Source organism: Erithacus rubecula (genome assembly GCF_903797595.1).
Source record: "Erithacus rubecula genome assembly, chromosome: 10".
NCBI lineage: Eukaryota > Metazoa > Chordata > Aves > Passeriformes > Muscicapidae > Erithacus > Erithacus rubecula.
This window is the reverse complement of record NC_136662.1, coordinates 16,925,630-16,939,123: the sequence shown is the minus strand read 5'-3', so window position 1 is coordinate 16,939,123 and position 13,494 is coordinate 16,925,630. Positions and strand designations below refer to the sequence as shown.

The 13,494-nt window shown below is 40.2% G+C and overlaps 1 protein-coding gene across 5 annotated transcripts in view; it reads right to left on the bottom strand.

Moving 5' to 3' along the window:
• The window catches only part of PTPRF (protein tyrosine phosphatase receptor type F), a 368,934-nt gene that overhangs the window by 317,903 nt on the left and 37,537 nt on the right, over positions 1–13,494 (bottom strand). The gene's annotated exons all lie outside the window — the stretch shown is intronic.

Sequence of the window (13,494 nt, the reverse complement as noted above, 5' to 3'; positions counted from 1 at the left end):
TCAGATATTTTAACATTAATATCTAATCAGAAAGTTTATATCCATAAATAACCATATATATATACAGCACATTATCTAATACATGTGTTTTGAAATATATCAAGGCTAAACCATTGCTCAAGATAATGATGCAAAGTGTTGACTTAAAGCGTGCATTATTTACAAGAACAAGCACCAGCTTCAGAATTTTGAGCTCAATTTTCACTAGATACAATCTAAATTTCATTAAAAGAACATATATTGTGCTAACCAATAAAACAATTCTTCAGGAACATTCTTTTTAACCTGCCTTTTTTATACATCTATAAAATACATTCATGTACAAAAAGTATATTCTGCTGATGAGATAGTAAAAATAAGTAAATCCAGACTGCATTTGAATGAATTTTCAATATGAAGTATATAAAATTATGCTGCCTCTATAGCTTAGAGGAAGAAGGAAAAAAAAATACAACACCACTGAATTTTTTCCTAAACAGAAGTAGATTTCACAATAAAACACTGTTCTTCACTGCTATCTGGCAACTCTAATCTAGAATGAAGTTTGCAGAAACAGGCTAGTTTTTCTTTTAAAATGTTTTACAGGAAGGAATCCTGTTAAACCACCAGTCATCCTTCTAGCAGAGGATACATTATTAACTAAAAAGTACAAACAGCAGAATAATGTTCAAACCTCTAGATCACATGAGCTCATCATCCCTTCACCCGCTTTAAATCAAACTGTAATCCAAACTAATTAAAAACTAAACCCAGGGCTGAGAAGAGAGCTTTTGTTTTGAAGAGAGCTGAGAAGCTTCATTAACCTCTTCTTTTCTACCAGCTTTCCACAACACAAAATTACTCCTGTGCAGTGAAAGCCCCTTGCACCCACACAGAGTCAGGGGCTGCAGCATTAACTAGAAAATGGTTTTTTGGCAGGAGGAGGATGCAGGGACACATTACACCATTACCCTCATCTGCAGAAGTCATGGGCCAACAGGCACCCAAGCTGTGATCCTAAACTCTAGCAACTTGTATTTTCAAATGAAATGCAGAAATACACAGACCAGGTGTTTTTGTCTCTTTAAGGAACTATTCCAAATGCATCAGTCTCCCAGCTGTGCCCAGTGCACCAGCACACCCTGAGCTCCAGAACAGGCATCACACCAGGCTGGAGCACCTGGCAGCACTGGGCTCCCCAGCAGCACCCATCTGTGCAATAAATCTGAGCAATAAAACCACACACCCACTTTTCATTCTGTCACCTCCCCACCTCTTACCATGTGTCCATCAACCTCCAGCTCACAGAAATCATACCAATTCAGAGACTGATTTATTAAAGTCAGCACAGTCCTCTTCTACAGGTATGCACAAAATCTCTTTACAAGTGGCTAAAATTAATTTAAAATACTGCCATTATGATAATGCCAAAAGTATCACAGCAGCATGTGTGGGGCTTTAGAAGAAATAGCAAGAATGAAAGTTAGGCCTTTAAGAAAACATTCTCAAACCCAAGGTACTTCTGCAATCAGAAGCTCATTTTCCTGTTCTAAAGAACAATTACACAGCTACAATAAGCCATCTCAAAGACAGGGCATGACTCCAGTAGAGTAAATCTGTATTCTGGTCTCACACAGCGAGTAAATTCAAACAGCCATGTTAGCAATGGCATATGAAAATGAACTGCTCTCTAGTATCTGTTGTATTTTGTAGTTTTAATGTCAATAAATTTGGCTTCATTCAGAGTCAAAAGACCACTCAGACTGGTTGGGAGTATTTCCTCTTGTGTTAAATTAAGTACGTTTGGGGGTTTTGCCCTTCCTGAAAAAAGAAACCTGTGCTTTAGAATTTGAAGTATTAAATGATTCTCCATTACTGGAAGTTTCAAAAGATTTTGAGATAGGAATCAGCTAGCTTAATGATCTCCAGCAATGCTCACATTTCAGCTAAGAATTACCCATCCCCATTGGCCACTGCCATCATGGCTCAACAGCCAAACCCAAGCTTCTACTGAACTATTTATTTGGAGAACCTAGATACTAATGGAATGGAATTTAGTATTTTATATATATATATATTATATATATATAAATATTATATATATATATATATATATACACACATACAAAGGCCCACATCCAAAAAAGTGAAAGCACCAAGTATAGAGTCTGACTGGCTCAGCAAGCCCAGAGAGCACAGCCAGACCTAGAGCAACAGCTCTCCTCTCCTTTCACCAACTCCTTATATTTCCTTACTCTGTAGGATCAGTAAGTTCCAGCACCCAGGGAAACTGAATCTTAACCAGATCACCACAATTCCTTGACATTTGATCTAGAACAGCCACACCAGAGATTTCTCTGTGATTGAAAAGTTTTCTTGCAATAGCTTGAAAAGTAAGTTCTTCATCACAAAAGAACAATTTATCAGTAAGTGACCAGCAGGATCCCCAAAGTTTATGGATTCAAGGTCATGCAATTCATAGCTTCTCTAAAAAAGAGGTGATAAAACACAGACCAGATCTGCAAGCAAAAAAACCTCTTCAAATCCCCTTCTCTTCAGCAGCATTCAGCCTTAAAAAAAAAAACAGTTAAGATACCACAAGGGTGTAATCCTGCATCTCCCATATCACATGTCTGTGAAGCAGTAGGAGTTGCCCACCCTCTCCCTAGATGACTAAGTCTGCAAATATTTCACTGGGATATTTGGAAAGCAAAGTGCATAACAACAGTCTTAAATTTATCCATTCCACAGCATCTGCTGAAAACACAGAATTAATCCACTGGCAGGGAAGCATAACTGTCTGGATCACTCCTTCAACCAGTGACCTCCCTGCCTCTGGCTTTGGCAGGCTGCTCCAGATCTCTGGAAATGCAGGTGCACCAACAACTGAGATAAACCCATGCAACACTGCCACTAAAGAGCACTATCCCAGTTCTCACTTCTCACTGCACTGGTCGGTCCCTCCTTTACCTCTGCACCCACATCACTTGAGCTTAGCTTGTGCAAAGTGCTAAAAGCTCCTCTAATTTTTGCTGCCAAAGAAGCACTGGGAGTGACTCCTCACCACCACACCAAGCACATGCTGACTCTGGGGCTGCACAGAGGAGCAGGGGCTGGCAGCAAGAACACCACCTCCCCCAGCATCAACAGCCTTTACATTCCCTTGGCTGTAACACTGAAAAATAACAGATAAGAGCAATGATATGGGAGAGTGAAGCACCACTAGAAGGACACTGGGGAAAGGGAGGGGAATGTTTTAATAAACTTTTCAACTTCAGCAAGTCCAAAGCACGCTGTGATAAAATTGGTAACTACAAATTTTTAGGTGAAAAGCTGCTAAAGCCACCGCATCTTTGATGTACTAAGTCCCTTAAAAAATTGCATCAACTGCTAATTACCTCCTGTAAACATGTGTTCTCTCTGCAAATTGTCTTGCTTCAACTATCAATTTGGCTTTTCCTGTAGCTTTCTTCTTTCCTTTTCTTCTAAATTGATCTCTTTCTCTTACTTAAGTATTTCTAAGCAACAGCAATGTCACCTTTTCACCTTCTCTTCAATGAACAGTTTGAGCTTTACATCACTCACTAAAATGCTTTGCAAACTTGAATCATTCTTGAAGATTTTACTGCAAACACCCAAAACTGAATGCTTTTAGAAACTTGGATATTAACACAGGACATGTCTATTCCTACAGCAAACACAACACTACCAAATACTAAGACAGCATCATCTTAGTATGTTCAGACATGATTTTTCCCAACTTTATAACTTGAGAACTTTTTAGGCCTTTTAACCACAGAATCAGTAACAAACGCCTTAAAAATCAGATAATCAGACACAGTAGGTAGTACCCTTTTAGACCACCAGTAAATACAACTCAGTGCAGGGTAGAAGTAGCAGAAAAAGAAAAGTGACAAGTAAAACAATATGAAAAACTCTGGATTCATATGTCTGAGGGGTAACTTGCAATTAAGCGAAGACCTTAAAATTTCCAACTCTCCACTTTTACTTTTATCACCCTATCACTCTAATCAGCCTTTTGCTCCTCCTTATTCTCAAAATAAACCAAAAGAAAACTCAAAGTAATAACATCAGATAAAACATGCAATTTTTTTGCTGCCTCCACTACAAGTAAACAACAGAGATGGCATTTATGAAGGTACAAAGCAACCTAAGGATGGTAAAGGAGAAATATAAAATATGCATTTACACATAAATATTTTACATGGGTGAGATAAGGCCTTTATAGTCAAACTGGGGGTGTTTTCAGGCACGATTTATTACATTTCATGCAACCTGCAGAAGGTTTTCTATTTCATATAAATCCCTGAAGTACCATCTTTATGAATGCAAGCGAAACTCATCCTTTCATGTCAATTTTATTTGCCTTAAATTCTGGGTTTGGACACTTTCAAGTCAAAAATCAATGTTATACTTAATATACTCTGCAAAAAACAAACAGATCTTTCTTCATGACTGCTAATAGTAACTTTTATAAACTTTAACATACGAAGCTGGGCTTAATGAAGTCCTAATGATTGATTTTCATAATTGAAGCTGACACTGCTCAAGGATGAGTCCACTTCAGAAGAGCTCCTCGCCTGTCTGCTGAGCAGGGCAGTATAAGCCTTCTCCATAAATTGCACAAAATGGGAATGGCTGTGTTTCCTAAAAGCTCCTTCTCCAGGAGGACCACCACTGCAGCACCAGGCATCTCCCCCTGGACAGTGTTCTGGGAGATTTGCAAAAAGCTTCTCTTTAGATCACGAGTCTGCAGTGAATCAGTGACTAAGCACAACTAAGCCAAGCAAGCAGGCTTTTCCACCAGCCTAAAACCCCTCTCCTCTCCCACTCTTCTTGCCTCAACTTCTTTGCTGGAAGCTGAGCAGTTCAGCCTCCCACCACTGAGCTCTGCGCACACTGCCTGCCAGAACAATGCAACAAGGGTGACAGGCACCTGTCCTGTGCTGGTGGCAGCAAACATCCTTCCAGCAGCAAAGAAAAGCGTGCCCTGCATTGCAAATTTGTACTACCAACATTTACAAATCTGCCAGAGGAACAGGATACTGGGTCACAAAGCAGGTCACCTGAAAACTCAGCGTTATGCAAAACATGAGCTGTATGCCTTCAAAAGTCATCCAAATTACTTTACTTTTACATAGGAACAATTCTCCTGGGGAGAAAAAAAAAATATCACCTTGTTAAAATAATGCAGGCTGCTTAAAAATACTTTAATCTCTTTCAGGTCCACAGAAGTAAGCTACACTCTTCCCTTCAATACAACATATCTGTGGGCCAGAAGCACCGCAGTGCAGGAAAATCTGTATTTATAGCATCCAAAGGACAAATATCCAACTCTAACATACTGAGCATCCCACCTGGAAATGTCAGTTGTCTCTGACACCTCCCATATTTTAGAAGCTTTGTTTTACAGCACAAGCTGAGCCAAGAAGGGCTCACCAAGCTGCAGCAGCGCTGGCAGGCATGTGCTTTGTATCTGCCTGCAGACACGAGGAGGATCTGCAGTTCCTGGCCACGTAGGCAGGACTCAGATATTTATACAGCTGCAACCCGGAATAGTTTGAGCTGAGATAGGCAAAGTGAAGAGTTGTGTCAACACATCCACTCAGAGCATGGCAAACACCACCCTGCAGAGTGGAGAGGGCTGCTGGAGTGTTGCTGTGGAAAGGTGCCCACTGGCACCAGCAGCAGCAGCCAGGCACACTCCCTCCAGTGACTCCAGAACAGGCATCCTGGAGCTGGCACCTGCACCACCTGACTGGATGGTGTGGGGTTGGTTTGTTTGTTTAGCAGAGAACAGGTTGCCTGTCTTTTGCTAAAGCCTCCATCATTCACTCCCGTGCAGGGCAAGGTTAATGATGATAAATAAGATCCTTTCCAAACTGTGTGCCAGGCGCAAAGTAAGAAAAACATCAGCAGAGCAGGAAAATGTGACCTAGCTAAGTCAGCAGTGGGATCTTACCAAAAGCTTTTCTCCACACACCCAGATCTGCAGCTGTGGGAGGGTTTTGGTAGATCACCACTGTTTTACTGAGGACTGGGGGCAGAGAGCACAGAGATGTTCAGGACCTCCTTTGCTCCTCCTGAACCTGCTGTGGAGGGCAGGGTAGACTCCTTGAGTGTGCTCCTTCCACAGCCCAGCTGGTCCCTGAGCCCAATGGCAACAACACAGAATCCTCAGGAGGACACGCTGGAAAGCCACTCTGAATGACTGCTGACAATACTGACATACTTCCTTACAGATTTAAAAATTTGTAAAGCATAAACACTTAGTTCAGTCTTAATTCAAATATTCTTTAGTACTGCTGTCCCACACCATCTGAAAAGCTTCTTGTACTGTATTAAAGACAGGTTGTATCTCCTCTTATTTATACCACCTGAAGTCCATACAGAGTTTTTGCAATTCATTATATAAAGACAACTACTAATTTGTCAACAGTACAGATATTTTAAGATTTTGACAAGAAAGGCTTCCTTTGCAAGCAAGGACAGTTTATTTTAGCAAGTATCAATACTGTGCCAAGCTCAGCTGTAAAAATCAAAACTGACCCAAAAATGTGCATCCTAACCCAGCTCACTAAATTCCAAGGAACATGGTGAAATCCGCAGCTGTTTATAGCTGCAGCATTATGCATTTGACAGTTTTATTTGTGTAAGAGTTTATGCTTTCATTATGTTCTGTCACTTGCTACATGGAATTTGTGTTTAAGAGGATTCCACTGTATCATATCTAAGAGGTTTACAACAAAATCCAAATAGCTGAACTCATGGATACACCACGTCACTAGATTTAAGAGTTCTCAGTAAGTCCTCCATTAGCCATCATTTTTTGAGGAGACTCAACTACAAACAATACACAATGCTACAGAAAAGTTACCTTCAAGACTGATTAAATGAAAAATCAATACACAGTATTATTACACCTGCCTTCCCATCCTTCTGTCATATATAAAAACCGTAAGAAAACAGTTTTCACATATTTATTCACAGGTCTTAAAAAAGAACACAGAAGCACATTTCCTTCCAAGCCCACCAGTTAATTAAGTGTGCCAGGAGCTGAACAAGCAGCAGAACTACAGTTGCCAGTAAAACCATGTAAACAACTAGTGACTGAGGAGCCAAGAACCAGAGTAAACAAGACTCACAATAGAGACAGGATCCCCTGCACACACCACCATGGGTGCTATTTAAATTTTATAAAAAGGGAGAGGGGCAGAAAGCAGGCTAAATATGGAACATGTCAAGAGTAGCAAGGCTCACAGGCTTTGGCAAACCAAACTACATGGTTGCATCTAGCAAATCTACTGTGGCTAGGGAGGCTATTTTATATCTGTACACAGATCCTCCTCATGAGGCTTCTACTTCCATTGCAGCAGCAGCAGAAAGCCACCATCTTCAGCAGTACATAGAGTGATATGTTCAGCCACCCTCACTCAGTCATCTCAACTGCAAATACCTCTTCCTTGGAAAGGGTATTTATGGCCTGCAACTGGTTTTGGTTTTTGGTTTTTTTTTTTGCTCCAACTGACCTTATCATTCATTCTGCTGATAAATTAGCTCTCCACCAGAAATTCCCCACTCCTGCAGATACTTACATGCTGCTGGTAACATAGTTATCTGTGAACTTCCAAGAGTGAGTACAGAAGCTCAGGCAAGACAGGCTCTAAAGACCTCAATGCCATACTGCACTTCTTCAAAACCCTTTCAAATTTTTAACACATTTTCCAAGAATAAGTACAAGAGCTCCACAGCATTAAAAGAACTCACTCTTACAACAGCCCCCTTTCAGGTAACACCATCACCTCTTCTCACCTGCACCTATCTCACAGTGCCCACAGGAGGCAATCAGGGCTGCCCAGGTGCAGATGCAGGCTCAGCTGACAGCTCCATACGTCCTGCTCCAATGGAGCAAGTGCTGAGCTTTGCACCACTCCCCAGGCTGTAATCTCTGCAAATCCACTTGACAGAAAGCTTCTCTTAACTACAGATGATTTCAGTAACAAGTTATTTCAATCATGTAACTGTGATCTGTGGTGGAAAAGTCAAGCCAAGCTTATGTCACAGTTTGTGTTAATTTCTGCTAATGAGAATCCCAACAGTTGCAATAAATGGATCCATCAATAAACTGAGAAATAAAATACTGGAATTTCTTCTATGAAAAAAACCTTCAAAGCATTAGACAAAGGTCTGCAATCCACAAAGTAAAGACTGTCCTCCAGCAGACACGAGTTTCACACAAGAATGTGGACACGTGTCAGTACATCAAAATATTAGAGAAGCAGGGGAAATTGAAGTTTCAAAAGATTCACCTTGTGCACTGCAGAGATGCTTGGAGAGGTATGGAAAACTTTTCTATTCAACTAGGAAGGACCAGTCAGTCTCTACCATGAGGGAGACCCTACCATAAAGCATGAAATAGATGTTGGACATTATGTTCTGGGCTTAACAACTGTGAAATCTCCAGGGATCTATCTAATGGAAGGAGAGGTAGTAACTTTTGTCTCCAGCACCATCATTTATCTGACCTTCACCTATGCAGCTCCTCAGTGGCTTCAGCCAGGACACACAGCTGATGCACATTTCCCAGCACGGGGCTCCGTGTGACACTCAGAGCCCTGGGTCACACCATGACAGCCACCCCCACAGAAGCACCCATCTACTTCACCCCTTCACCTTCTCCACTGGCTCACCACACAGAACCAGCTGAACTGGGAGCTCACATGAGATGCCAAAGCAGGTTACAAAACATGACAGCAATCTCTGGTCCAGCTGTGAGGTGCAACACTGTGAGGAATGATGACGCTGATGAGAACCTGAAGGAACCAAAGTGCTCAAGTGTGACCATTATATGAAACCTTCACACATCAGAAGACTGACCTCATTGTGCATTGTGTTGGACTAAATGAGGTATGAGTTCAAAATAATGTAAGGAAAATATGTTTCACAGAGGTGTGAGATGTAGGGTAAATACAGAGAGAGTTTATTTGGTTTTTTACTGCATCTCTGCAAGGAGTAAACAGTCTCAGCTAGCACTCATGATCTTCACTGGTGAACTTTTACCCACTTCAGCTGAGGGGAGTTCCATTACAAAACAAAATACTGCTAGAAAAGGTGTGGATCTGTAAAAGTCAACCACTTCAGTGTTATTAAATATTCATAAGGCAAGATTCAGTGGATGAGACTGTTCACGTACTCTAAACGTGCAATATGGATGGCAATTAGGATTTGGCACACTAAATGCAAGGCTCCAGCAAATTTTTGCACTTTTGCAAATTCCATCCTCAGAAACTGTGTATAAAGTTTAAGACACAGAAAGAGCAATAAAGCTAGTAACTGAATTTGCAGAGCAGTATATCTGATCTAACCCTCATGTCAAAGGCACAGGCTTTTCAAAGCTTATTCTCTTCAGTCTGAAGCTTCCCAGTATTACTTTTATGCCTTTAATTTACTCTGTTTTGTTAAATTTAAGCAAAGTCAAGATCTGATTATCTAGAAAAAAAACTCAGAGTGAAGCCTGAAAAAAATTTTAAGAATTTTGTCCTGGTTCTTTCCTCACATGTGGGTACAGATCTCGATGACAAGCTCACCTGCATTACCAATGCTTGATTTAGCTGTCAGAAGCCTGCTATTTCTTCCTCCTGCGTTCTTCTTGTAGCATAATCATCTAAAAAGCCTTTTAAATATTCACCTATTGATCTGCTCCACTCATTTATTTCATTAATGGCATACTTGTAAAAGTTTTTCACTTTTACAAATAAAAGGCATCTGGCATTTTAAAGCATTGGTACCAAATTTCCTGGAGTATGCAGCCTAATTCAGGAGTTTTGCTGAGCCCTTTTTGGAGTGTTTTTTTGCATTCAAGAACTACAGATTCCTTGTATCAATCCCAAAACTGGGTCACCTAAAAGCACTTATGAAGCATTTAGCAAGCACTACCAAGCAGAATTACATCCAACCCATGCTGTTTCGTGAGTAATTGAAACAGCTAGGTAGCTTAAACATGTAACATTTCATCAGACTGTTGTTGAAAAGACATTAATACTCATTTTTCCCTCAGTGGTCAAGTCATTTCTTCCCCTTTACTTCGTCTTCATAAATCCACTAGAGTCTAAATGCAGGAAGAGTGGATTTAATCAGATAGCCAGTGATGCACAATTAACTTTTCTCTGTGTCACTTCATGATTTAGTGACATGATCCTGTGAGTGGCAGAAGTGAAAAAGAGAGAATGTGGAAGCAGGAGGGAAGTTATTTTGTTTTAAATAAAGACAAAAAAATTCGCACCTCAGCAATAAATACAGCAGCTGAGGCTCCAGTTTCTTAAACTGTTTTCACAACAATTCTTTCTGTAATACAAATCACTACCAAGGTGCTACCCAGACTTGTTTATGGCACTTCTAAATGCTGATACAAATGAATATGAGAAATGATTCAATAAGCCCTTCTGTCAAGGTTACACTCCAGAACAGATTTCTTCATGCTCCTCAATGAAACACTGGCATGAGACATCAGTCCAAGCTGGGAATTCTCTTCACTTAACACCAAGACTTTTCCAGCTTATCTTCCTCTTCCAAACATTTCAAATTTGTTTCATCAAAATTCTGTTTAAATTTTAAGTGGATTTATAGAGTCTCAGTTTAAAAAGTGTGTGCAGAGCATACACCTGAAAGATTTAGGAAAGGTGACATTTGCCTCATGCAAAATTCTGTTTCATACAACATGATGGCAGCTACTGCCATCAACAAAAATCTGGGAGTTGTCATGCACCTTTTCTTGACATTTGAGAGTCACCTGGTGGCTGACAATAAAATGCTGATTTATGATCTGTAGATTTAAATTTATTGGAGGGCAAAACTCCCCTTAGGCAGACACTGAGAGAGCACAGCATACATGTAATCTTCTGTAGTCTCTTGAGAAAGCATATTCTAGAAGCTGCAAAGGCAAATCTGTGTAGGCTTGGCACTCTCATATGCAATTTTCATTTAAACTAAGATTATGAAAGATAATAAAATGCCATTTTAAAAGCTTGGTGTTTTCCCTAACAAAATGGATGCCACTTTATTACAGAAAGTACAGTTTTTCTGTGGTTTTAAGAAGAAAATTAAGCACAAATGCCTGCTGAGTCTCCCATTGCTACAGTGCCCTTCTAAGAAAACTTAGTTATTGATAAAACAGATGTGCTGGTTTTGGCTTGCATAGACTTAATTTTCTTCACAGTAACTAGAATGGGGCAGTGTTTTGGATTTGTACCATCTTGATAATCTGGAGGTGTTTCAGTTATTGCTGAGCAGGACAATGACCAGTGTCACAACTTTTTCTGCTTCTCACATCACCCCACCAGTGAGGGGTGCACAGGGAGGGGACACAGCCAGGACAGCTGATCCCACTGACCACTGAAACATTCCAAGCCATGCTCAATCTATAAAGCTGAGGGAAGAAGGAAAGCAGGCTGAGCTGCCAGTTAAACCCCAACAGCAGCACTGACAGCAGGATTTGCACCACTGGAAAATTTTACTGTGCTTCTGAGCAAAGAAATGTCTTCTCATTGTAATAAAAAGCTTTGAGGTGTGAATGTTTAAAAGGATGCTGTGAAACAAGTTGTATAATTGTTAAGTATTTCAAGGAAAAAAAATCCCCCTCAAAATATTAAATTCTGTCTCTGGAAACTGAATATACAATCTAAGTGAAATTCTCCATGGTAGTGATTTTACAATTTCCTAATAAGGATCATTTAAATCTATAGAAATATCCTTTTCTTCTGGAAGAAGAACAGTCTGCTACATGTAAAAATTATTGACTCAATGCAACCTACCTAAATTATACAATTAAAGTCAAATGCCTCTTAAACAGAGATAAAATAATGTGAGTGGCCTTTTTCAACTTAAAACCAACTTAGATGGCAAAGCTCAGCTGAAGTCTTCAGAACTGCAGTTTCTTAGGTCAGTGCTGTGGCCAGGTTGAGTTCTGCTTTCCCAGCCATGTCAGAGCTTTTTGCTACACCCCATAAGCCCATTTCTTCTTTATCAAGAAGTCAGCAAAGGTGACTTGGTTACAATATCCAAGCAGCAAGAGGTTCAAGTAGACCACATGCAGGCTAAAACTTCAAGTAGAAACAACAACTAGATGCTGAAGCTAGTCCAGATGAAATCAGAAAAAAAAATGTTTTGCCTTTCTAATGCTCTCAATGGTAGATTAACTAACTGAACAGGATTCTCCTCCTCTCTGTAACTCCACCTTGAGCTACGTATCTTTTATGAAATTTTGTCTTAATAAAATCAGAGTTAACACCCCAGAGCAGATTAAATATATTGGTTTGCAACAGACAGAAAAATCAGGTAAGGCATCTAACAACACCATCCCACCTTGAAGTCCATGGCTGAAGGACAGGAACCTACTGATGCTGTTAGATACTCTTCATTCACCATGAACTGTAAACAGCCTGATGAACTGATTCAACCCTGATGACAACCTGCACAGGATTTAGTGTACTGACTTGCAGAAGAACTGTTCCTTTTCCTCCAAACTTACCTTCTCTGTAAATCAAGAATTATAAAGCATCACAGATATCTAAAACAAAAAAATTAAAGGCAAACAAGATAAAAGGACACATTCTGCAATTAGAATAGCCCAGCTTTTTTCCAGATATGTTTCCTGACCTAAATGCATTTCTAGGTCCTATTTCTTTCACAAAATCATAGATCCCCTGTAGTTGTGGCTTTTAGGTGGGACAAAAACCAATTTTCATTCACCCCCTGGATGCCTCAGTGATGATTTCTAGGTTTAAACAGTTTGCTAGGTTTCAGCACTCCATGGGGAAGTGGCAGCTTCTCTCTGCTTCTCATAGAGCTCTCTATCTCTGTTTGCTATCTTAGCTTTTTTCTGTCTCCCTTCTAAACTTCAGGGTGTATTTTGCAGTAAAACATATGAAACCCATATACATTGGTATTGCTGTGTAAGTAAGGAAATCTACTTTGAGATATTTGTCTGTCTGTGTATGGAGTGACTGGAGCAAGGGAACTTCAGAAGATCAGTTCTGTGGTTTCTCAGGCAGTGTAGCTGCTGTGTTTTTACTGCATTCAATGGGAGCAGATGTCTGGGGAGTCACTTTGACCTTGCTCCTGGGCAGCTTATAAATAGGGAATCGAAATAAATTATTTCTTCAATTGTCATTGTAAGTGAGATATTAAACAGGAAGTCTACAGTTTCTGAGAAATGCAGTGAAGGGTGGACAGTAAAAGAAAAACTAGTGAGGCGAGAAGAGATTAGGAGCTCACAATGTTACTTGAGTAAGGGTTTTGAATTGGAGCAGCAAAACATCTGAACCTGGCATATTTTTAATGAAGAAAGATCTGTTTATGATGACAGGATGACTAGGGAAGAAAGATCCTTAGATCTCAGTGATGTGTGAGTCAGAGATTTCTGGCACTTGAAGAAGCACTCCTTGCTCAGCTCCTATTCCACTGTTCTGCTTTCTCTCTTTCAGTGGCCATGCCGTG